This window comes from Felis catus, chromosome C2, assembly GCF_018350175.1.
Source record: "Felis catus isolate Fca126 chromosome C2, F.catus_Fca126_mat1.0, whole genome shotgun sequence".
NCBI classification, from domain to species: domain Eukaryota; kingdom Metazoa; phylum Chordata; class Mammalia; order Carnivora; family Felidae; genus Felis; species Felis catus.
The window spans coordinates 57,557,783-57,581,647 of record NC_058376.1 but is presented as its reverse complement, the minus strand read 5'-3'; the positions used below and the strand labels follow the sequence as shown (position 1 = coordinate 57,581,647).

General features: G+C 40.5%; 1 protein-coding gene across 3 annotated transcripts in view; it reads left to right on the top strand.

Moving 5' to 3' along the window:
- Positions 1-23,865, top strand: part of LOC102900940 — a 61,739-nt gene that overhangs the window by 16,508 nt on the left and 21,366 nt on the right. The window lies entirely within an intron of this gene.

Sequence of the window (23,865 nt, the reverse complement as noted above, 5' to 3'; positions counted from 1 at the left end):
TTTATAAAAGTGCTATTTTTGTGTACATCCTATCTTGGACTGCAAAACAAGCAGGGCTTCTGTGGAGCTTTTGCTCCAGCATAGAAGTAGGTGTGAAAAGTTGAAAAATGATCAAGGCTGAGTGTGGGCAGTCTAAACAAGGGCAAGTTGTGAAGGGAAAGTCAGAAATCAGAGAAGGTAAGGTGATAATACCAAGGTACCCCATTGCCTTATCTATCAGGTAGAATATAATTGTCACTATTTAATATTTATCAGAAAGGATCTTTGAACAAGAATACAGCCTGTGCATGAATCTTCTACATTTTGCTGGTTAGCAGAGTAGAACCACATTTTCCTTTTGTGTGTCAAGATGCCATTGAATGACTAAAATTAATTTTCCCCCATTAATTTTACTTCATGTTAGGTTACAGACAAAAAGTGAGCAAAGGATGTCTAGGAAAACAGCCCGGGAATGAAGGAAGAAACTGATTAAGTAATTGGAGCAGTACAGTGTGAGGTCACGTAGTGTAGAAGCTCCCCTCCGAACCACTGGACTTAACCACATGGGGACGAGATACTAAAAACTGGCAATTACAATAGACCAGTAGGTGGGAAGAATTCAGTGAATCGATCTGAAGTCCAAAGTCCTCAATGGCCTTGGGACATTCAGAACACCAGCATGATGCTCATGATAAGGACTCTGTGTTACCAAGAAAAGGGTAAATGCTATCCCTGTTTATCGGAGCAGGGAGGAGTATTATACATCTCAGACAGACTTTCAACAAAATAATTGCATTTTTTGTAATGGGATTTAAAGGGTTAAGCTTTCAATATCCTAGATATTCCTTTACTTGGAAGACCTTCCTGGGACACCAATTGGGTAAGTAAAGTGTCATGATACTAACATATAGTTTTCTCTTAGTTACCAAATAGCATTCTTCTTCCTTACCTAATCTGCTGCTTACATCTATACTTTTAACCTTGTATTAATGTCACTGTTGAAAGTTAACTTAAGGGGTGCCTGGGTGGCGCAGCCGGTTAAGCGTCCGACTTCAGCCAGGTCACGATCTCGCGGTCCGTGAGTTCGAGCCCCGCGTCAGGCTCTGGGCTGATGGCTCAGAGCCTGGAGCCCGTTTCCGATTCTGTGTCTCCCTCTCTCTCTTCCCCTCCCCCGTTCATGCTCTGTCTCTCTCTGTCCCAAAAATAAATAAAAAACGTTGAAAAAAAAAAAGAAAGTTAACTTAAAATTACCTTTATTTGGTTGCTTATTAAAGTATGTTGGTATATTCCCTTTCCCTAGTCATGCACTGAGCCCACTTTCCTCTCCCAACACACTTCTCAAACCTTGATCAAACATAATTTGATCAGAATGTTCCCCTACCTTCTCTCTAGCCTCTCTGCTCTGTTTCTTATCTTTTTTATTGAAACTAACACCTAGACAGTTTGTTTCTCGGTCATTGTCATTGCTCACCTCCAATTTTAGCTCTTCAGATGGTATCACACTTCTCTCTCAACACATGCAACTAATTCAGCCACTCGACATGTTTATTCCTCACATTTATACAAAACACATTTAAACATTCACTTTTCATTTGCATCTGCATTTCATACTTTTTAGGAAACACACACACACACACACACACACACACACACACATACACACACACTCACACACACGAGAAGCATCTGCCAGAGCGCCAGTTCTTGTTTCAATTTCATTGTGCTTCTTTTTTTCTTTCCTTTTTCTTTTCTCTTTCTTTCTTTCTTTCTTTCTTTCTTTCTTTCTTTCTTTCTTTCTTAACTCATTTGGTAATGAGGGGAACTATGATAGGTAATACTTGGCTTTTACTATGTCAAACAAGGTGCCAATATTGCCTTAAATTTATGCCTACGTAAATATATGTGAGAATGATAGTTCTCTATGTGTCTGTATTCCATAGATCCATGTGGATGAATGCACATGGTCATGTATATAATACGTATTTATAGCAAGGTTAGAAGATTGGCAGCTTAACCGTCAATTTCTATCAGACAGGAAACAAACCAGTCTCTTCTTTAGCACAAAACCACCAAAGAGACAGTGCTGTCTGGCGGTTGCTTTCAGGTGAATGATCAATTGTTCCTTTGCTTCCAGTTTTACTTGCAAAATTTCTACCACGGACCAGAAATACTCTAAAGCCACAATTTACCCTTTCAGTCCTTTCACACTTTAGCCCAGGCAGTAGGTTTTATCTTAAGCACTCAAGAGTTTTTCTTTCAGTTAATCATATCCATATAATAATTTCTTGGTCTCTAACTTCGGCATTTGCTCAAGTGTATTTAAGTAACAGCAGATGATGCTTGCAGGCAGTGTAAGGGTAAGAAGACAGGCTGGTTTGGTAGCTAAGCAACAAGCCTAGAAGTGATAATTTATAATCTGCATTGCTTTGTGACCCTCAGCCACTTTTTTGCCTAGTTTCATTTCTGGTAAGATGGGGCTAGTGGGCTGATGGTAGGTATTGACATGACTTATATTAGATAAATAGACAAAAAAATATTATGTACTTCTTAATTTTACCTCTAACCTGCAGTGAAACTTTCTTAGGCTGTGAGATTTTGTATTTAAGCCTCCCTTTGTGCCTGAAGAATATCTAAAAGCTGCTCGGTGTGTCATTGTTTTTCCCCTTCAGATGCAGGGTTATCCGTTGATTCTATATGTTACTAACCTCATCATATGTGACCTCAGGAAATTGATTAACCTGTCCACTTCTTCAGGCTACTGTAGCCCCTACACAATAAAATAAACAAATCAATCTTTCAAACTGTACTTTCTCGTATTCATTTGTCTTCCAAAGCTCTTCAATTTCTCTTTTCCCAGCTCTACAATTATTCAGAGCCGGTGTAACCTGTTAGCTGGGAGCTTGAACTCCACTCCCTTTCCTGAGATATGAAAAACTTCCCTTGCTTGGTAAACAAAACCTATTAGTAAGATTCTGTGTTACAAGTATCTATTATACTAAAAAGCAGAAACAAAAACAAAAACCAACCAACCAACCCCAAAACCAAAAAACAACCCCCCTCCCCGACCAAGTATCTATTCTACTATATATCTTGGCTTAGAAGACAATTTACCTTTTAGAAATGCAGGCACCTGATGAACAAAAATTTTAGTGAGGGATTTTTAACATTTGACACTAATGGCATTAATAGAGCTAGGACACACCGCCTTGGTCAGAAGGGAATACAGGCCTCCCTAGTGCGTGCTGCACTTTCCTCCTCAAGAAATTCTTGTCTTGTAGCTCACGGTGCCTGGCAAACATGGTAATGTGTCTGTAAATTTCAGCTGACAGAAACACATCAGGTAATCAGCCACCTCAGAAAGTAAACAAAGCTGAGCCACTGAGAGCGATTGCTGAGCAGCCAGAGGGGTTCTTGGAGGTGGTGTTAGGAAAAGCACAGTGAGACTAGAAGGAACACCGAAGATAATTCTCCTGATCCTGGGTGGGAAACTGCCCTCCGGTCACTCCCAGAATGCTGAGACATTAAATACTTGCCTGCCTCCTTTGGCTGGTAATTAGCTGGTCGACCATGCACCTTGATGCTTTGTACTTTGTCATCAAAACTCTTTTCATCTCCCTGTCTCTCATTTTTCTACTTTGAAGAGTTAAACAGACACCAGAAAACTGTGGAGAATAATAGAGCACCAATGAACCCTCCTGGAATTTAAAAACGGAGCCATTTTCACACAATGCTCTGGACTTAAAGCATCGATAACACTGGTTCCCTTTTCTTCACCTGGTCCCGTTCTTCTCCCTGCTTCTCTCACAGAGGGAACCATTTAATGAACTTGAGGTGCCCTTTCCAGTCAGTTGTTAACTACTTATAAATTTATCCATGAATCAGCATATAGTTTTGTTGGTATGCATAGAAACTTAACATAAATGATCGTTTCATTACACCACCTAATCAATTATTTCCTCATTCTCCACCTTTATACTTTTGTTGCCCTGTCTTTCCTTTCATTATTTTTCCTTGCTATTTTTTCTCTCCTTTACACTCAGATCTGGCTCATTTTATTCCCTTCACTTTTTTCTTTCCTCATTTGTGTTCTCTTTCCTTACTTTTGAGTTGCATATGCGCACGTGCGTGCGGGGCAGCCGTCTAACTCGTGCACTGGCAATAACCTCACACAGCAAACTGCAGCCATCGTCTTGCTGGTGGACCTTCCCAGAGATGGCTTGCCGTGATGTGATCCTCACTACCACAGAAAGAACAGTTAAGTCCACGCCAACAAAGGAGGGGTACATAGAAGAGCGTGAAGTCTCTGACCTCTACACTAACTCAAATGTCTAATACTCAATCCTCTTATGGAAAATGACCCCTATTGTGGGTGATATATAAGCCTTGTGAACGAACAGTGCATTGAAATGAACGTGGCTGCCTCAGTCTTATTTTGCCTCTTTCCTGTCCTTGGAAGCAGCTGTAGTTTCTGGCTACAACTTGTATGGTGTTAGGAGAGATTTGGCATTTAAAAGGATCTTGGGACCCACTTTTACCCTGATAGTTTTGTAATTAGGTCTTAGAATTTCCCTAGAGAATAGTAAAATTATTCTCTTCACTATATATACCTCCTGTTGCAATTTTCTGGTCCACTTACTGAACTCCCCACTCAGATCAAAGGGCCACATGCTTGACTCACCAGATTCTTGACCAGCTGCCGCCCTCTCCTAGGTTACCTGATGCTTTTGCCATGTGGCTTCTTGACCGCAGGCTCCCGCCCTCAGTTAAATACTGACACTCACTCGTATTTCCTTGTGCACTTTTGATTTACCGCTTCCTTTTGTGAGAGATCCAGAGGGCATCCTCATACTCAGACAAATGCTAAACCTCTTCCAAAGAACTTGAGTAATTATGGGTATCCTGCTCTTCATTTTCATAAAATTTTCATGGTACAAAAGGGGTGCTGAAGAGAGAAGGCAGAGAGGTGATGTATCATTTGCCCCAGTGATTTGATCTTCTTTGCACACTTTCTGCCCCATGTAATTAGCCCTTGCTTTATTCAGTTTAGTTTTGTCTGCCCAAATGGATTTAACTGCTTTGAGGGTAAAGCTCATGACTATGTCATTCAATCTATTTGTATGAAGCAAATGCTATCTATGGAGCTCTGTGCCACAGGCATAGTGAAGTTCTTTTGGTTTCTTGAATATAATCTCAATATACCATAGTCCCTTGAACACAACTCTTACCGTTGCCTGAAACATCCCCAGTAAACCCTTTCCCCACTCTAACTCCCATCCCAGTCCATCCCAGATCTTCATCCAGATAACCCACCCCACATGGTATGTCTCAGCGTAGACATTACTGTCTCCAGGAAATCTTTGATATTCCAAGTCTGAGAGCAGTCTCCTCCTCTCTCAGCAGCAGGTTCTGTCCTTAACTGCTGACGCTGACGTACCTGTACATCTCCCTGACTAGACTGCAAGCCACAGCTGTGGTGTTCAGGGTGCTCCTGGAATGCCTGGAGTAGAGTCTGGTATTCGATATAACTCTTCATATGCGCCAGTGTTATAGGTTGAGGGGGCTTTTATTTTACTGTGTGCAACACCCTTGTAAAAACATCTGACTTTTTTTAAACCTCTCTATTTTTCTTTTAATAGACTGTTTTCTTCAATTACAGAGGAAAGAAACTTGTTTTGCTCTTAACCTGTTTGTGAGTGGATGCACTTGAACCAAGTGAGGAGCTACTTATGCATTTGTAGCTACTTGAGTTCACCTGGCTAAAACCTTGAGTTTAATGAATATAAAACTTACCTTGCTAAAATCCTCATCTTAAAGAGTATGAAGCACCTTAAGCAGAATCCATATTTCAGTTTGCTTCTGATGACACGTTCACCAACATCTCATATGAATAGTATATAGCCTTTTTATCTTAGGATTTCACATGGCTTTACCAACACTAATTAACCAGTGGAAACAAGGTCCCGTGTGTAGAGGTAAAGAGATGGCATCAATAACCCCTTTTATCATTGTGAACTAAGAATCTCCTAGATTCTTATCCACTAATGAGAAGGTATACATTAAAAGGTGTATCAGTCCAAGACGTTGCTTAATCCAGGAGACTTTCCTGCCCTTTGGCAGTTAGTCGTTCTTATACAGGCTCTCCGTTTCAACTTTTGAAACGTTGACCCCCGAGTGTAGCCAAGCTGAGCAACTTCAAGAAGGAGTTAAATGATTATTTTCCCCATCCTTTCTTGTATGGTTCTTTCTGTGTGAAAGGAAAAAAAAAATCTGGTGAGTCATGTCAAGCAAGTAGAGAAAAATGGCCCTGGAAAATGGCAGTATACTGACTCATCACATTTACACTTACATTATAGCTTATTTTAATATAAATTCAAGCTGCTAAAAATTACTCCCACAGACAGCTGTATAAAGTCACTTCCCCCCCCCCCATTTTCTTGTAACCAAAGTCTTAGAGTAATTCTTTTAAATGTCTGTGGAGGAGAAAATGAAGCTTTTGTGTCAGTCAATTTCCAAATGAGGAAACCACCTCAGTGTGGTGACCATTTTCTGAAGAGGTACTCCGGAGAGCTGAGGTTCCTCTTGCTCAGGAGATCTTGCTCCTTTCCAGCCCCAAGGCCTGGACCGCTGCTGGACAAGTCTCCTTACTGTGGCACAGAAGTAGGCTGTGGATTCAGAGAATCTCTGCTCAGGTATTCTCTCTGCTGCCTTCCAGCTCTGTGACTTTGATGGTTTATCTGTCACTTATACTTGCTGCCCAGGTTTGCCATGAGGGTCACATTGGGTGATGTAAGGTGTCCGGTACTCTAACTAGCACACACATAGTAGTTACTCAATAAATGTTAGCTCCTTCCTCTCTCTCCTGTGGCCTTGCACACGCTCTTTCTCCCTTGGCAGATTCTCTTCTATCTTGTCACCTTCCAGGAGCAGTACTTAGAACACTCACTGTGAGAATGATTTCATCATTCAAATCCACACTGATTGGCATCTGGCTTTAAGTTACTCTTAATTTTTGTTGGGGTCACCGGTTTGTTATTACCTTTCTAGTTATATGGGTACGTAGATCCTGAATACCCAACAAAAATGTCTGTAGACATGTTTTATTTTTATATAGTGCCTTAGTACCTAACATTGCAGGTAGCTAATCAAGAGGTTCCAAACTATGTAATTGATTATTATTAGCTACCACTCAGGCAGATATGTAAGATGTTGGTAAGGCTAATCTCTAAAAAGACAAACACCGTGGGGTTTTTGGGGGGTTTCAAGCTTCTAGTTAATTAAACAGTCATCCTTTCATTCTGTGAACTGACCTACTTTTTAAGATAAACTATCAGCTGGTTGAGGCTTTTTTTCCCCCTACGTTCTTTTTCTTGCAAAAATCAAAACAAAATTAAAATTTCTCACTCTGGTGTGGCATTTGAATATCCGTGACTTTGGATAGCTAAACACTTATTATACAGTCCCTTATTCTATTCTTAAGGATTTAGATGATGGGTTTAGTTTTGGTGGCATCAGAAAACACGATTCAGGGAAGATAACCAGTAACATTCCTGCCAGATGTGATCAAATGTACTGAGGAAAGATAACATAGGGACCGTTCTTTGGGAGCTGCTAGCCAACATAAGTTGAAGATGAAATTCAGAATTGAAGGTAGCTAAATCTTTCTATTTATAAGTGCACGAAAAACATTCACAGCAAAAAACAGTCGCAGATTATTAGATAAAAACACCCTAATGCTTACAAATAATTTCTTTCAATAGATTAGTGTCACTCTAAAGAAATTATTATCCATCATTAAATATATAAATCCCTGCAGTGCCTCACCCTAGAGCACCTTACATGGAGTTGCCCATTTGAGAAGCAACTCAAATGTGAAATAATACTCTCAATTCAAGAGCCTAATATTGTGACTTTTCCCTTTAGGGCTAGGGTAAACATACATTTGACTTTCTTCAGGATTTGTGCTGGTTTATGCCTGTTGTCCTGGCATAATTCCTTATTGCAAAACTTTCATTATCAAAAGTATCTTAGTTTGACCATAATTTTTTCTTCATCCTTTTTAGGGTCCAACTTGCAGCCCTATTTGTCTTCTGTGTTCATAGCATCTTATAGCTGTGGCCTACTCTCCAGACTGGTATTTCGTGCCTGGCATAATGTGGGCTCTCCACCCATGTTGGCTAAATTGTCTCTATTGTTTGTTCATATCAAAAGATATGTTAAAGTTCGAGCCTCTGTCACCTTATTTGGACATACGACCTTTTGGGGAATTCGGTATTTGCAGATGTAGTCAAGTTAAATGAGGTCATACTGGATTAGGGTGGGTCCTACATCCAGTGACCGGTGTCTCCGTAATCTCTCTGAAGATTGGAAGACACAGAGAGCACACAAAGAACAAGGAAAGTGAAGATTGTGGCAGAGACTGCATTTATGCTGCCACAGACTAAGGAATGGGAAGCATTGCCAGCAAAGCACCAGAAGCTAGAAGAGGCAAGGGAGGACTCCTCTCTAGGGCCTTCAGAGGGAACATGGCCCTGCCAACAGCCTGATTTCAGACTTCTAGTCTCCAAGTTGTGAAAGAATACACTTCTGTCATTTTAAGCCACTCAGTTGGTGGTAATTTGTCACAGGAGCCCTAGGAAACTAGCACATTGCCTCACTTTACCTGTTCCGGAAGAGGATTGGGCTCAAAAAGTGAAGTCTCTATAACCCAAGTATTAAATCAGACCAGCCCAAATGTACTTCATTTGTACTTCAAATGAGGTAAAATATAGCCTCAGTTTTCGCTACCTTAGAAAGGCTCCCAGACTGAATTTTGCATTTGACATAGAGTCTATATTTTAAGTCAGACCATCCCAAACATATTCTTCAAAGTTGGTGAAAATCTTATGTAGTATGGCAACCACAGGTAAGCTGACAAAGTGTCAAAAACTCCTTTAAAATTTTGATATAGGTAGATGAATACAGATACAGGTTTATCTAACATATAACATTTCAAACGGGTTATCTATCCAGTTGTTAGTTAAAAAATTATGTCTGAATCTATACAGAGGTAGCTATAGATATGGATATTTATATATCCTATGTGTATCTCTTTATGTCTATATCTCTATATGTGTATTTTTCAGTATCTGTCCATCTGTCAGTCTGATATATCTACCTGTCAATTGATGGGTGAATCCATAGATATTGATCGATACAGATATACAAAGCCCATGTACCTATGCAGGAAATGCCATGAATACAAACTAACTCTTGGAAGACTTCACAATTGGACCTTGCTCATTTACAGAGATAGTGTATCCTTTCTGAAGCTGTCTTCCTTCTATTGCTGAGTCTATGGGAGTAAAATCTACTAAGCTGCTCTTAGGATTTAGGGAAACCTTTCAAGGCCTGATGGCACTAATGGCAGAGCAACCAGGAAGGGGTGGATGCTGCTGAAACCCTGCTGGGGAATAAGGAATGAGCCATCTGGACATCCAGCTGAGGCCAATTGGATGCAGACAAGAGCTGCCAGCAGGAATGGTCTGGATCTGGATGAGGGCCATCCCTCCCGAAGGAAGTGGGTTGGCCCTGGAGCAGAGGGAGTGGGGATGTTCTTCTCAGTAGAAAGGATCGGAGGACGTGTCCTCTCAGAGGTCACAGCAGGGACAGACATGTTATAATTATTAACCTTGATGCAAGGCCAGCAAGATGATGAGTACTGTTGAGAACATGGAAGCATTCCTCATTTTTGTCCAGAGAATCATTTATTCTGGTAAAGAGGTCAACTCTTTGGTGTTCTTGTCCCTTAAAGCGTAACTTTGCAGAGGATTACTAGAACCAAAGACACCAACCGCTTTCTCCTATCAATCCCATCCCAGATGTTAGGTTTCTATTGGAAATTTCTTGTGGTGCTGCTGCTCACATCCCTTCACTCTCCATTACTTCTGCATTGCCTCTAGAAGGAAAGAAACATCCCCTGGTTCATCACAACTTTTCTAGTAGTATCTACAGTATTTTAAAATGATATGGTTCAATAGCATTGCTGCTTCACAATGATTAGTGATTTATCTAGTCACTAGATTTGTATCAGCACGTCTTTAATTCTAGAGTAGACAAAGGGGAACACCGGACGAACTCTCATTATCCACTATAGTTTATTCATTGGGCTTAAAAATAAGCTCTTGGTGTAATTTTGTCTAATGATATGATTTTGGGGGGTCTAGTTTAGATAAAGCCTGATTCAGGGTGATCGCCATACTTATTGACTTTTGCTTCTCTGTGCATCGGTATCATCAAAAGCATAGTAATGTTGTTGCCGTGAGCGCCATGACAGAGGATCTAAACAAGTTTTGTCTTTAACTACCCTAAGCCATTTTATTTTTTTCCCATCAAATTATTTGGTTTTGGCATTTTGTCAGAAGTAGTTAAGAAATGGTTTATTATTATCAGAAAGGTGCACCAGACCTAGAAATGCGCATCAGACCTAGAAATGCGCATCAGACCTGAGAGTTTGATTGTTTTTAAAATGCTTGTGTCAAGGTTACCTCTGGGGTTTTTGATTCATTTATTCTAGGGTAGATACCTACTGTGTGTAATTTTGCAAAATCATCTCAAGCCAACCTGTTGGGTATCGTGAGTAAGTGTCATTATTTTAAAGAATGTTCTGTTGTGTATCATACACTCAGCAATCCAAGGGTTTCAGTACTACCCTAATTTTTGTCTCATTTCTGCCTTCCTCAAAATGCTAACATTGTACTTTGTCCATGGTAAGGTGCTCAGTTGTCTCTATACACATAGACCTGCAAACTCAAGCCCATTGGATTCTATATTCCTAGCAGTCAGACTTTTCCACAGGTTTGAACACCAAGACTTTCATTAACTTGAGAGTCTTAACCTTGTCCCCAATTTGACCTATTGACAATAAGCAGGGTGGACTAACCTAATCTAGAATTAGCCATTTCCCCAATACTGAATAGTAAAGGGGCCAAGAGGAAGGTTGGCAATAGTGAACTGAAGCAAGGGTCCTCATCAATCAGATAATTAGTTATCACACATCCATCTTCTGGGTGATGGAGGGCAGACTGAGAAAGGCTGAGACAGAGGCAGCAAAATAAAAAGTGAGGTGGCTAACTCAGTCTGCTGTGACTGTAAACACAAAACCAAATAAAACAGCGACAAAGGATTAACAAAATAAGAGAGGGTTAAATAGTACTGTAATAGACTATATTTCATTTGAGACTGTTTCTACTGGAACATATCACAAGTCTAAATTGGAAATAAAAGCTATTAAGTTTCAGTCAACCCATGAAATTATTACTGCAAACATTCATTATTTTTCGAAGCTGCCTATTGACAGCCCCTTGCCCGAAGAAAGAATTATATACCCAAGTCACAGTGGAACACAACCACTGAATTTCAGATTATAAATTCATCACTGTGCTCATAAGCCCATGCCATTGTTTCAAGTAATATTTAGGTAAAATATGTATGTATATATATATGTTTTTTACACTTTTGGTGCGATATGTTGCTTGATGGAAATCACAGTGCTGAAAGTCAAAATGTGCCGGATTATTCACAGAGGCCAAAATTAGAATGTCTTTGTATATTAAAATATAGGACAGAGAATAAATAGAAAAGTCTGAAGATGCAATTTTGGACACATGTGCAAAATGATCTTCTTATTATATGAATAGATATATTTTTCATTTGTCATTTATTTATTTGAAGAAGCGTACTGGGCAACTACTCTGTCCCAGATATCGATTGAGGCAATGGGAAAACAAAGTTGAATAAGTCATCGTCTTGTTCCGAAGGACAAGCAGACGTGTCGATCAAAGACTGCCGGGTAGAGTGAGGAACTGTGGCTGTCGGGTTGTGCATGAGGGGCTCTGGGAGCACAGAGGTGAGATGGTTAAGTGGAACTGGGTAGTTAAAGGAGGACTTGCCAGAGATGTGACATTTGACCTGAGTTTTAAAGGGGCATCGGCAGAGCAAAGGGCAAGAGGAAGTGAAAGAAAGTTATTCTGGAAGAATGCTAAGTGAAAAATCAGGTTTCCAATACCTTTTTGGGTTTTGTACAAGGTCACACAGTCTTGATAGAGTTACTAATCTTAGAGTATGAAGGCCCACAATGCCTTCAGATTCTTGATCACCTGGGCTGCAAGATGGTGCAAAATCCATTGTGAAAGTTGTGTGTTATTTTTATTTCTGAGGAATGTATTTTTGAGAATGGCAACTTCAACAAATTATCTTTTTGTTACGATCTGTCTTCAGAGAGATTTATTGAGTTTTGTAGGATTAAAAATTTCTACTTTCCTTATTCATTTTGGGTTCAGCGGAGTACCACAAGCTGCAGAGTGGGTGACTCTCCAGTGTAACAAGGACATCATCAAGTGATCTGATACATCAGTTCTGATTAGAACAAAGTAAACTTCAGTTGGAACTGAGATATCCATTTACACAGGGCTCCTGTTTACCAGAGCAAGACAAATACTTTTTATAGGTCAGTGTACTTTCAGAATAGAATTTGATACATTTTCAGCATAAATAATGGTAAGAGCCTTTAGATTTCAGTCTTGCATTTACTGGGTCAATAGAAACCCAGTAAATTTCTAGATTTCTCTCCACTTAGCAGGGAAATATGCAAAGTGCTTTTGTTTGATGTTTTATAAAGATAATGAAGCATATAAACAAGAACATCTATATTCTGGAAGTAATGAAGTAGTACTAAGGAAAAATATATTCAGATTTAATTCTCTGAATAAGAAACATGGTCTTCGAAAAGGAAAAATTGGACATTTGCCGAGTTAATTTGATTATCATGCATAGAAGGGCTTTATCACGTAGTGTGGCTATGGTTGACTACAATGATTACATTATACTAAATGTACATCTTGTAGACCACATATTTGGTGTAGTCATAGCCTGAGAATAAATTGAGTCATGAGATAAAGTATTTTGAGAAGCCTAGGGATTAGGCTGAACTTTGACGGTTCCATACAAAAGTCAATTTCTGGCAGCAGCCAAAGAGAGATTCATTTTCTGATATTTTTTTTGTACAAATTACGTACACAAAATGCCTTTCTTCCTCCTGCCCCGTTTTCTGAAGCTTTGGCAATAGGTTAACGTGTGCCAGTGATAGAATTTCAAGTGCGTTAAGGACCCTGTAAGTACATGGTGGATTTAGGATAATCTGTGGATTTGATTTCTCAAGGCTGTATGGTACCATTCCCATCTTTCCCCGTCCCCCCTTTCTTACTCTATCTTCAAGTCATATAATAAGCCGGACTTTAAATATTCCATTCATCCCTCATCTGATTGTTAAAAGAATACAGTCACAATCGTCATCCAGTGAGAATTGAATACTTAACATGTATGTATGTCCCCAGTGCAGTGGCGTTTTCTAAAAGCAAGATTGATCTGAGGGAGGGGAGACGTAGATAAGCAACTGGAAGGGTGACCTGTGATTTCTGTTTTTCTAAGATTTGAACTTTTTGTATCCATTTGTCACTTTAAAATGTTTCCAACCTCATCTTCTATACATGCTTCTAGGATTTCTTGAAGTTCACCAAGTTTGCAATGCGCTTTCATGCCCTGTGTATTTACTCATGTCGCTCTTTCTGTCTCCAGCTACTAAAACCCTTCACTCTTGATGGCTCCATTCAGTGGTCACAGCCTAGGTCTGATGGAAGGGTGTGGCAGAGGTAAAGAGGCCTGGGCACAATTTCTGTCTCTTACAGCGTAGCTATCTTGGGAGAGTTATTCAGTGCCTTTGAGCTTTAATTTCCTCGTCTGCAAACTGGGGATAATATAAGATTATTAAGTAAGGAAAAATATATTTTCCTCTTCCTCAACCTCCTCCTTTTATGAAGCTTTCTCTGCTGAGCCTAAATAGTCTCTCATAGTTGTCTTTCTGTCTGTGTGTTACTATGCTTCTTTTGCTTCAGTAATTAAAGTATTTTCTTATTATTTGTACTCTTGTTATTAAAAGTTGTCTCTTATTATGATTGGATATTTAAATGAACATTTTCTCTTGTAAGCTGAAAGCCCTATGAGGGAAGGGACAATATCTTCTTTAGTGCATACTAAAACATTCAGTAAAAATGTGATGGCATTCAATAAAATAGGAATTACATGCTTCCTCCTCCCGCCACCCCCTGCCTTGACTTTCACTGAATCATCTTTTGACATTTTCTTTTATTCTTTCTCCTTCCTTCCTTCCTTCCTTCCTTCCTTCCTTCCTTCCTTCCTTTTTCTTTCTTTCTTCTTTCTTTCTTTCTTTCTTTCTTTCTTTCTTTCTTTCTTTCTCCCTTCCACCCTTCCTCCCTTTTCTCCTCCTGCTCCTCCCCCTCCCCCTCCCCCTCCCTCTTCTCCTTTTATCTTTTGGCATTTTCTCAGATTTGAAGTTACAAAACATATATGGCATTAAAGTTGTAATAGATAGTAAAATAATCTCAGCTCAGTTTATCTACTTGGTAGTGTATTTTGTTTTTGTTTGTATTTACTGTCAGAGAATTGAATCATTCCTGAGTGAACACATTCTTACCTTGTTACCACATTTCAGGATGCCTTGGTTTCTTGGGTAGGTTTCTGTCCGTGACTTCCTACAGATAAATAAAAATTGGGTACATTGTCTGGGCAATGATGAGCTAAAAAACATGGTCGGTGTCTTCTCTGGGCCCTGCCTTATGGAGAGAGACCTATAAGACTGTACCGTACTAAAGCCTTCTTCTTCACAGAAGTACAGGGCAGGAGAAAATGTGTGTTGGTGAGTGTGTGTGTGTCTGAGGTAGGTGGGGGATGTGCGAGCACGCTGGGTGATGATGGTGACAGAACATTTGGCATGCTTCTTCTACATCTGTTGGAAAGAGCCAGCCAAGCCACCTGTTGTATTTCAATTCCCCATTCCTCAGGGACCTGACTGCTTGCCGCAAAAGGTTTAAGATAGCAGAAATCCACAAAATAGAGAAGTTATAGGTCACCCAGTTCTTTACACTGGGGATCCCCATCAGACCATTCTCTGCAGTAGGCTCTTTAATACAATACAGAACATTTCTCAAACAGTGTGCTCTTTGTCTATCTCAGTTTAAAACATTCTAAGGGACAAAGGTTTCACTCTCCTCTAAAGGAGATGAATCCAAAAATCCCATTGTTTACAAGGTCAGGAAATGTGTCCCTGATTGTCTGGCGACAGAGTCACTTTCAGAACTTCCTAGTATTCTCCACCTCATTCCTTTTGTACTTTGGGTCTTGAATGGAGAAGGCTCTGACTTATTTTGGCCCATAAAATACCCTGCAGGATGTCTCAACACATTGAAGAAAGGTTTAATCTATTTCTGTTAAAGCCGGGAGAAAACCTTTCACCTCTCTCTAGGAGCTACTAACCCTGGGATACCTTCTTTCTCTCTCTCTTATTTTCTGTTCCCTGTTCTATCTTATGGTGACCACAGTTTCTAAGTGTGATCTCCATTGGCTTATTTTTGAAATCTTTCTTTCTTTCTTTCTTTCTTTCTTTCTTTCTTTCTTTCTTTCTTTCTTTCTTTCTTTCTTTCCTCCTTATTTTCTTTCTGGCATCCTACAGTTTATAGTAAAAATGTAAAAGCAGCTTTCTTAATTTTCTAATTTTGAGTCTTAGTCCAACAGAGAAATTCAGAGGTGATCTGTTCCAACGCCCTCATTTTATAACACAGGTGACTAATACTCAGAGTGAGGAAGTGCTTTTCTGGGAAATATTACAGTCCCCCAAAGCCTAGCCCAAAAAAGTACCAATAAGAAGTCTTCCCAGCATGTAGAGTAGGACACTGTCTTAGTCCCCCTCTGTCCACATCACGGGAATAAGCACTCCAGAATGTGCTAACCTCTGTGAGCGCTGACCATGAAGTCTCAAAGACATTGTGACAGCAAGCACAAGAATCCCACACCTGCCTGAGCTGGTCAGGCTGCCTGCTCTGGAATGTCCCTTTACTAGCTTTTGGAGATTCTGTGGCTCATTTTGGAGAGTGGGGTCCTGAACCCCAACCAGCTGTAGTGGATCCTCAACTAATGTTAAACGGCTGCACCAGTTCTGGTCTTTGTTGGAACAACGAATTTATATTTAACTGTCACAAGAACAAGCCCACTTAGCTGCTTCTGTAAGACAGGAAAGTAGCCTCTATACCCTGGTAGTTACCCGTCAGGCTCAGGAACCTCACAGCATTTGGATAAGCTGAATGCCCAGGCTATCACTGATTAGTTCCTGGCCTTGGGACCAATTACCTAATCTCTTTAAGAGTCAGGTCTCTTATCTATAAAATGAAAAAAATATATATATTAGTACCTACTCCCTAGAGTTGACTTCAGGATCACATACTAGTAAGTGAAAAACACTGCATGTTTAAAACACTCAGTAAACATTAGCTTTACAGATCTTCCTCGATTTACATGGAATTATGGCCTGATAAATGCATCACAAATTGAAAATACCACAAGTTGAGGGGCGCCTGGGTGGCTCAGTTGGTTGAGTGTCTGACTTCGGCTCAGGTTATGATCTTGAGGTTTGTGGGTTTGAGCCCCACATCAGGCTCTGGGCTGACAGCTCAGAGCTGGAGCCTGCTTTGGATTCTGTGTCTCCCTCTCTCTCTGCCTCTCCCCTGCTTACACTCTGTGTCTCTCAAAAATAAATAAACATTAAAAAAAAAAGAGAGAGAAAATACCGTAAGTTGAAAATGCGTGTAATATACCTAACCTACCCAACATCATAGTTTAGCCTACCCTAAAAAGTGCTACCTTAAAAGTGCTCAGAACACTTACATTAGGCTACAGTTGGGCAAATCATCTCATGCAAAGCCTATTTGATGATATAGTGTGTGGAATATCTCTTGTAATTTACTGAGTGCTGGACTGAAAGTGAAAAACAGAATGTTTGTAGCGGTACAGAATGGTGGTTAAATGTATCTGTTGTTCACCCTCGTGATTGCCAGGCTGACTGGGAGCTGCGGCTCTCTGCCACTGCCCAGAGTCACGAGAGAGTATCCCACCACACAAGGCTAGCCTGGAAAAATATCAAAATTGAAAATTCATGTTACAGTTTTACTGAATGGGTACCGTTTTCACTCCATTGTAAAGTCAAAAAATCGAAAGTGGAACTATTTATTCTAAGTTGGGGACCATCTCTGTTTTTTTCTCTTCAAGGTTCCCTGAGTGAAAGTGGGGTCACTCTGAGAGATCTGCCATATTTCATTGGCTGTCCCTGGCCACTGCTGGACTCTAGCCCTCTAAACAGCATTACTGTCCTCGCTCAAGTATTTCTGAGTGGCCAACAGGGGTGTTTCTCAGGGACTCATGTGCAACACTGGTTGTTTCCCACACGGTGCATTTGCACGGCACCGTTGCCTCTTTTTCGGGGGGCTGCTGTGACCACTGAAATGGGGGGCAATCCTAGTGAATTGGGATGGAGGGAATGCTCCTCTTCCATTTTTGGTATTGTCCTTTATTAGAAGTCCTTCCAAAGTAGTAGTAACTTGCACTCCATTGTCTTTTGGTTTCTGCTTATGGCTTCTGTCTCCTTAGGACCCAAATATGAGTGCCCGAATATAAGGCCAGAATGGCAGAAACCAAACTGGCTCATCAGCTGAGTCTTGGGGTCTGATTCCCTCTTTGGAAGAATTATCTTCCAAGTGTTCCACAGTTCCCTGGATTAATATACTTTAGCAGCCAGGTCCCTAGTTCACAAGATCTCCCCAAGTGGGTTTGAATTTCAGTTGTGGGGCCCCTGCCAATGTTCCTTTAACCCAAAATGGCAGAATTCATATCGATAATGCTCATCTGAGTGAAGTTAAGGAAGATGTTAACTCATTTAAGAGGAGGAAAGTAAGGCACAATGTATGTGACCAGTCACCATTCAAGTCACAGTTCAGACTTCCCCCAGGCATTAAGACCTGCCACATATGAAAGCTATGGGACTTAACTTTTTGATCTTAACAGCAAAATCCTATATCTGTCTTAGAATGGCTAACTTAAAAATCGAGTCTGCCCAAGGCCTGTCAGTATTTAATGCCTAGTATTGGTCCTCATTTTTTTTTTTTTTGCCTCAACTTTCAACATCTCTTAAAGCTGCCACTTTCTAATGGGCTAGGTGTGAGAGATGCCAGCGATAACAAGGAAGTGATTTGTCAGCTTAAGAGATGTCACTGGTCATCAAAGAGTCCTTGTTCTTTGTGCGAGCTGTAAAATCCATCTGAGTCACAAAGTCAGATAGATGACGCCTGGTACATCTCAGAAACTGAACATTTATGCCAATTACAGACTCTGTACATGAGGAAGAACAGAACTGATTTAGCCACTTAGGTAATTCACCTTAGGGCTCTGAAAAAAAAAATATGTAGTGTTAGGTAACAACCAAAATAGAAGCTAAAATTTACCTAATTATAATTTGCTGCCATCACTATTTATTCCTTAAGGGTCATGGAGACAAATCCTCATGAAGGGGTGGATTACCTAAAATAAGGTAATTGGAATTTTGTGAGGCAGACATATGAATATTTATGTGCAATATAAAATATATAGTATTATGAGTATAAATATTTAACAAGAAGTTCTGTAAAGGATTAATAACATACATGATGTAGTTCCTACTTGCAACTTTCTACAGTCTAGTTCAAATAAAGATGTACACATGGAAAAGACCACTGGTAATTCCATGAAATAATTTTGTGCCAAATAAGTAGAACAGACACTTGACACTTAGAGTGGACTATTCCTTTTATTTGGGATGGTGGGTGGGGGGCGGGGACGGGTTTTGGTAGGAAATGGGATCTACCTGGACTTTGAAAGATGGGAAAAGTGAATATAGGTTGATTATTAAGAAGGAAGGAACTCTTTTGTTAGAAAAATAAAGTAAAAAAAAAAAGGGGATAATCCAAGTTGTTTTGGGAGGACTGTGAGTAGACACTTAAAGCTGGAGCAAAGGGATGAGCTTGGGGGAACATCAGTGGAAGGAAAGCTGGAAGTGCACGTTGGGCTCTGTTGTGCATTCTCTTGAGTGGTAGGTTAAGGTTTTAACATATTTTTTTTTTAATACTTTCTATGTTTATTTTTATTTTTGAGAGAGAGAGAGAGATGGAGCACGAGCAGGGGAGGGGCAGACAGAGAAGGAGACACAGAATCCGAAGCAGGCTCCAGGCTCTGAGCTGTCAGCACAGAGCCCGATGCAAGGCTCAAACCCATGGAATGTGAGATCATGAGCTGAGCTGAAGTCAGACACTCAACCGACTGAGCCACCTAGGCGCCCCAGGTTTTAACATATTCTTGACTCGCCAAAAAGAGCACCACTGAAACTGTACAAAGTAGTGTTCTGGAGACTCAGCCTTGGAATTGTATGGGATAGGTCAGGGAGGTGAGACTAAATAAAAACAGGCACGTCAATGTAGAGGCTTAGAATATTGTATGGGGATGATTTGGGTGGAATTTGTGATGACCAGTGGTTGATCTGGAAAGAAAAAACCTCCTCAAGGATATGGGAATAAAAAAAATAAATAAATGAAAAGTGACAGACCTTGGTGACTTACTGACTTTACAGGTGAAGGAAGAGGGAGAATGAAAAGTGACCTGAAGGTTTTTATCTCAGCTGACTGGGAAAACTGGGACCAGAATCAGAAGTGGGGAAAGAGGGGAAGTAGTTTTTGCTTGATTGTTGTTAAGGCTTCCTGAATATCTGTACTATTTTTTTTTTAATGTTTATTTAATTTTGAGAGAGAGATAAAGAGAGCACATGAAAGTCAGAGAGGGGCACAGAGAGAGGGGGCAGAGGATCTGAAGTGCTGTGCTGTCAGCAGCGAGCCTGACACAGGGCTCAAACTCACAAACCATGAGGTCATGACCTGAGCCGAAGTCTGACACTTAACCGACTGAGCCACCCGGACACCCCGTTAAATGTCTATTTTAGAAATAAGCCTCTTCAAGTTGGCAAATTAAACTTTAGCTCCATTTGTACCTCCAGGCCTATACAGGCCATCTGTTGAGGACAAGTAAAGGTAGGTATGAGAGGGAGGATTGTGCAGCATAAAACAGGTAGATAGGTAATGCACTAAGTGCATTGACAACATCTTTGACTATCCCTGGAATTTATTAGAAATTATTCTTTGAAAATGCAACTTTTATGTGGACCTGCATTCATTTATTTTTTCATAAGTCAACACTATCTCTAGGGGATTTAGTTTAAAAGATTAAGTCGCTAACCCTTTAAATGAACAGGGCTTCAGCTAATTATTATTTTCTTTACTGAGAGATGTTCACACTAGCTTTTGAAATTTGAGCTTGGTAATGCTAGCAGAATTCTTCTGTGTTGCTAAACTGTTACTGAGTCAGATGAGACTGAGTTTGAATCCTTGCTCTCCACTTAATAAATGTGCGATCTTTTGTCAAAGCAGGTTCTTTTGTAGAATAAGACATGGTGAAGATTAAGGTAATATGTGTGAAGTGCTTGCTGCAGTAGCTAGCATAGAGTACGCTTTGCATAAATGCTAGATGATGGGTGCATGTGTGTGTCCGTGCGTGTGTGTGTGCGTGTGTGTGTGTTGACACCAGCAATTATGAACTCTAAAGCAAAATAATTCTTTATTCTGTTCAATATGTCCTGGAACAGGCAGCTTGGCATTGTAAGAACATCTCTGTCCTTGCAGAGCCCGGGAACCCAGAGGCTATCTTAGATCCCAGGGTTAATTGGGATTATAATCAAATCCCATCAAGAGAAAGTCAGTTGTCCGGTTGATCGTCTGCAGCCTCTGGCCTCACTGGGCAGGTGCTGGCTGTTAAAAATGTATTGTCTTCCCGCTGCATCATCAGGGTGCAGGTCCACATTGAGAGAGGAACTTTCCTAGCCAGGATCACCCCAGCCATGGTCACCCAGGGCCAACAGACAGCTGGACCTCAAATATCACTCAGCTCTTAGGTCTATATACACACATTCAAACATATGTGTGTTTCACACAGCTTGTTTTTTTTTTTTTTTTCCCTCTCCTGTGGTAAACCCACTGTACCAGGGTGGCTGGTTCAGGCAAGTTTTCCGCAGAAGTAATCCATGTCTGAGACAACCCAGACCCAGTCTGGAGTCTGGCTCTCTATTCTAGAATCTGTTTCTCATGGTGAGATTTCTCTGAGCAGCTCCTAAGCTCCTAAACCACCAGCTAACCTCAGCCATGTCAGTTCAAGGTATTTGAAGAATCTGCAACCTTAAAGGGAACAGGGGTGCAGTTTTCCATCCCTTTCTTTCCAGAAACACTTCAGAAATGTGCCCATTCCCATTTCAGCATCCCTAGAGCTCCCTATGGTAAGGGATTTGGGGAGAGCATCTTCAGTTGTGGGGGAAAAATAAAAAGGAAGCCTGTAATACCTTTGCCCCATAACAATGGCTGCCTGTTTGTCTTACACCGCTTAATTAAAAATGGTTCTTTCCACAGCTAATTGATGTCTCCACTTGTAGAAGCTGAAGGGATTGGCAGGTTTTGAAATGCATATTCTCTCATTAGAAGACTTGAAGTTCTGCCTCACCAGTCATCCCTCTCCACTATTATTTTTCTTCTTATTATTATCATTTCAGAATTGAGGAGCTAAAAAAGTCCCTTGAGAAGACAACCTGAGAGAAAGAGGCAAGTCTGATTCTTTTAAAAATCCTGTACTCAAGTCAATTACCATTCTAGCTTTGGTCTGAATATACAAGAAGGTACCCTAGCTTTCTAATGAGGTTTTCCCATATGATATATTGAATTTTAGGTCCATTTCAGATGACCACGATTGTCATTTTTTTCAATTAAAAATTTCTTAGCAATTTGTGCCTTTAAAAAAGCCTCAGGAAATTCTTATTGCTCATAGTTCACATGAAAACCAGATAACCACCTCTTCTACCTGTGGCTTTAATAAAAAGGGAGAAAAAGTCTCATTGTTACAGTGTGATCACTGTTGGTTTGACATCCCCATCAAAGAAAACAGCTCTCCAAGCAAGGCTGTCCTTAAACCCGGAGACAGACTTGTCAGTAACTTAGAGCCAGAAAAACTTGATTTCCAGAACTGTGATCAAACTGTCAGGGCAATGCTGCTTCCGTGGGGACCAAGACAAGCCCACCTGTCTGAATTTTTCCCAGACATAACTAAGAACTCTGAAGATGAGCCCCAAGTAAAAGACATCAAACAATTGCATCACTGTTTCCCTTGAGGGATTTGGTCCTGAAGACTAAGAAAACCCTCTTAAATTAGCTCTAATTAAATGCTGTGAATCTGCTGTCCCACCATTCGGAAAATGGATTGCCTCGTTGCGTTTTTTTCGTGTTACTCATGGAGTAGGAGAATTGAGGTTCTTTAAAAGAAGATGAGAAACATGGAGGGGACCCAAAAAACATTTTAAAAAATAAAAGAAAAATTGACAAGGCTATTCTGGATGCCCCGTGGATAAATGGTGGCCCTAGATAATCATTCAGTATGTGTTGACAGAATTTGTTGATGGGATCACTCAGGTGGTACGCTCGCCATATTGATTACAGAGTGATACGTATAGATTATTAAGATGACTACCAGTGCCTTTCACACCACATTGGCTCACTGTGTATACAGACAAGAGCAAATTATTTTATGCAGACTGTTCCTTGGAGGGGGGGCGGGTGTGGCAGGGTAGTGAGAGGTGGTGTGGGGGGTTCACTGGACACTCTGCTTTAAGTTACCCTGACAACACAGGGTTATTTGAAGATTTACCGTAAAGTATTTCTGCACAAAGGAAATGTTTTGTGGAAGGAATTCATGACACCGTACAAGCATGTTTCTTTAATTGGAAACTGGATACACTCTAGTAAACATTTTATTGGAGAATTTATTTCACACTTTACGAAGGATCCTGAGAGAAATGCTTTGTGATTAACTGTGATTGTCCATATATGAAAAATGAGTAAAGGGACAAGAATAAATATGCAATTAGTAGGGCAGGCGTCCAATCCTTTATTTATTTTCTGCCATTTCCAGCAGTGCCCTTTCTCTCAAAGATAGTAGTGTTAGGCTGGACATCTAACACCAAACCTGGTCAGTTTGGTACCCTGTAATCTTTTGTTGTTATTTTAATTTTTAATACTAGTCGGGGGTAAATCAAAAGCTAAAGATACCACTATAATCCTGCAAGCAGTTTCCTTTGAACAGAGGGAAACATGAGACCCAAGACCTGCGCTGTTTTTCAGCTCTTAGATAACACTCCTGACTCACAGACTAGTGGCTTTTTGTTTCTTTTTTGTTTTTGTAATGGATGGATCCCTAGTTTATGTAAGCAGCATCAACATCACCCTGACACTTGGGAGAAATGCAGATTCTCAGGTCAATCCCAGACCCGCCAAATCAGAAATTCTGCAGTGGGAGTCCAGTAATCTCTGTTTAACAAGCCCCCCATGGTATTTCTGAAGCCCACTAAAGTTTGAGAACCACTGAACCACACTATTAACTCCTTCCTCTCCTTGCTTTGCATCCCCAAGCATGCGCTGCGGAGAGCACAGTCATGACTTAGCACAAAGTATAGTTCAGTGCCTTTAACTAAACCTGCTGGCTCTGTGGTTTCATAAACACAGTGCTCCCAACAATTGAGCTGAGCAGACACACATAAAGGAAATATGTGAGTTTCCCCTCAATCTTTCTTTTTTGGGGAGGAAGCGTGGTATTTAAAGGTCTCATTTTTCTAAAGTGTCTTAGTAGTTGTGGGGCTTGAAGCAAGTAATTTAATTCCTCTCACTTTTGTGGTCTTCACCTATATGCATACACTCTTTCTGGAGTTGTGCCGAGTATGAAAGGAGCCCTGGCTAACACTAGCACATTGCCTTTCTGGGAATTAGAAACAGGTGTTTCTCTTGGGGGGACCAATTAGTAGAAAGCATCATCGGTTAAGGATAACACTGTGCTGTC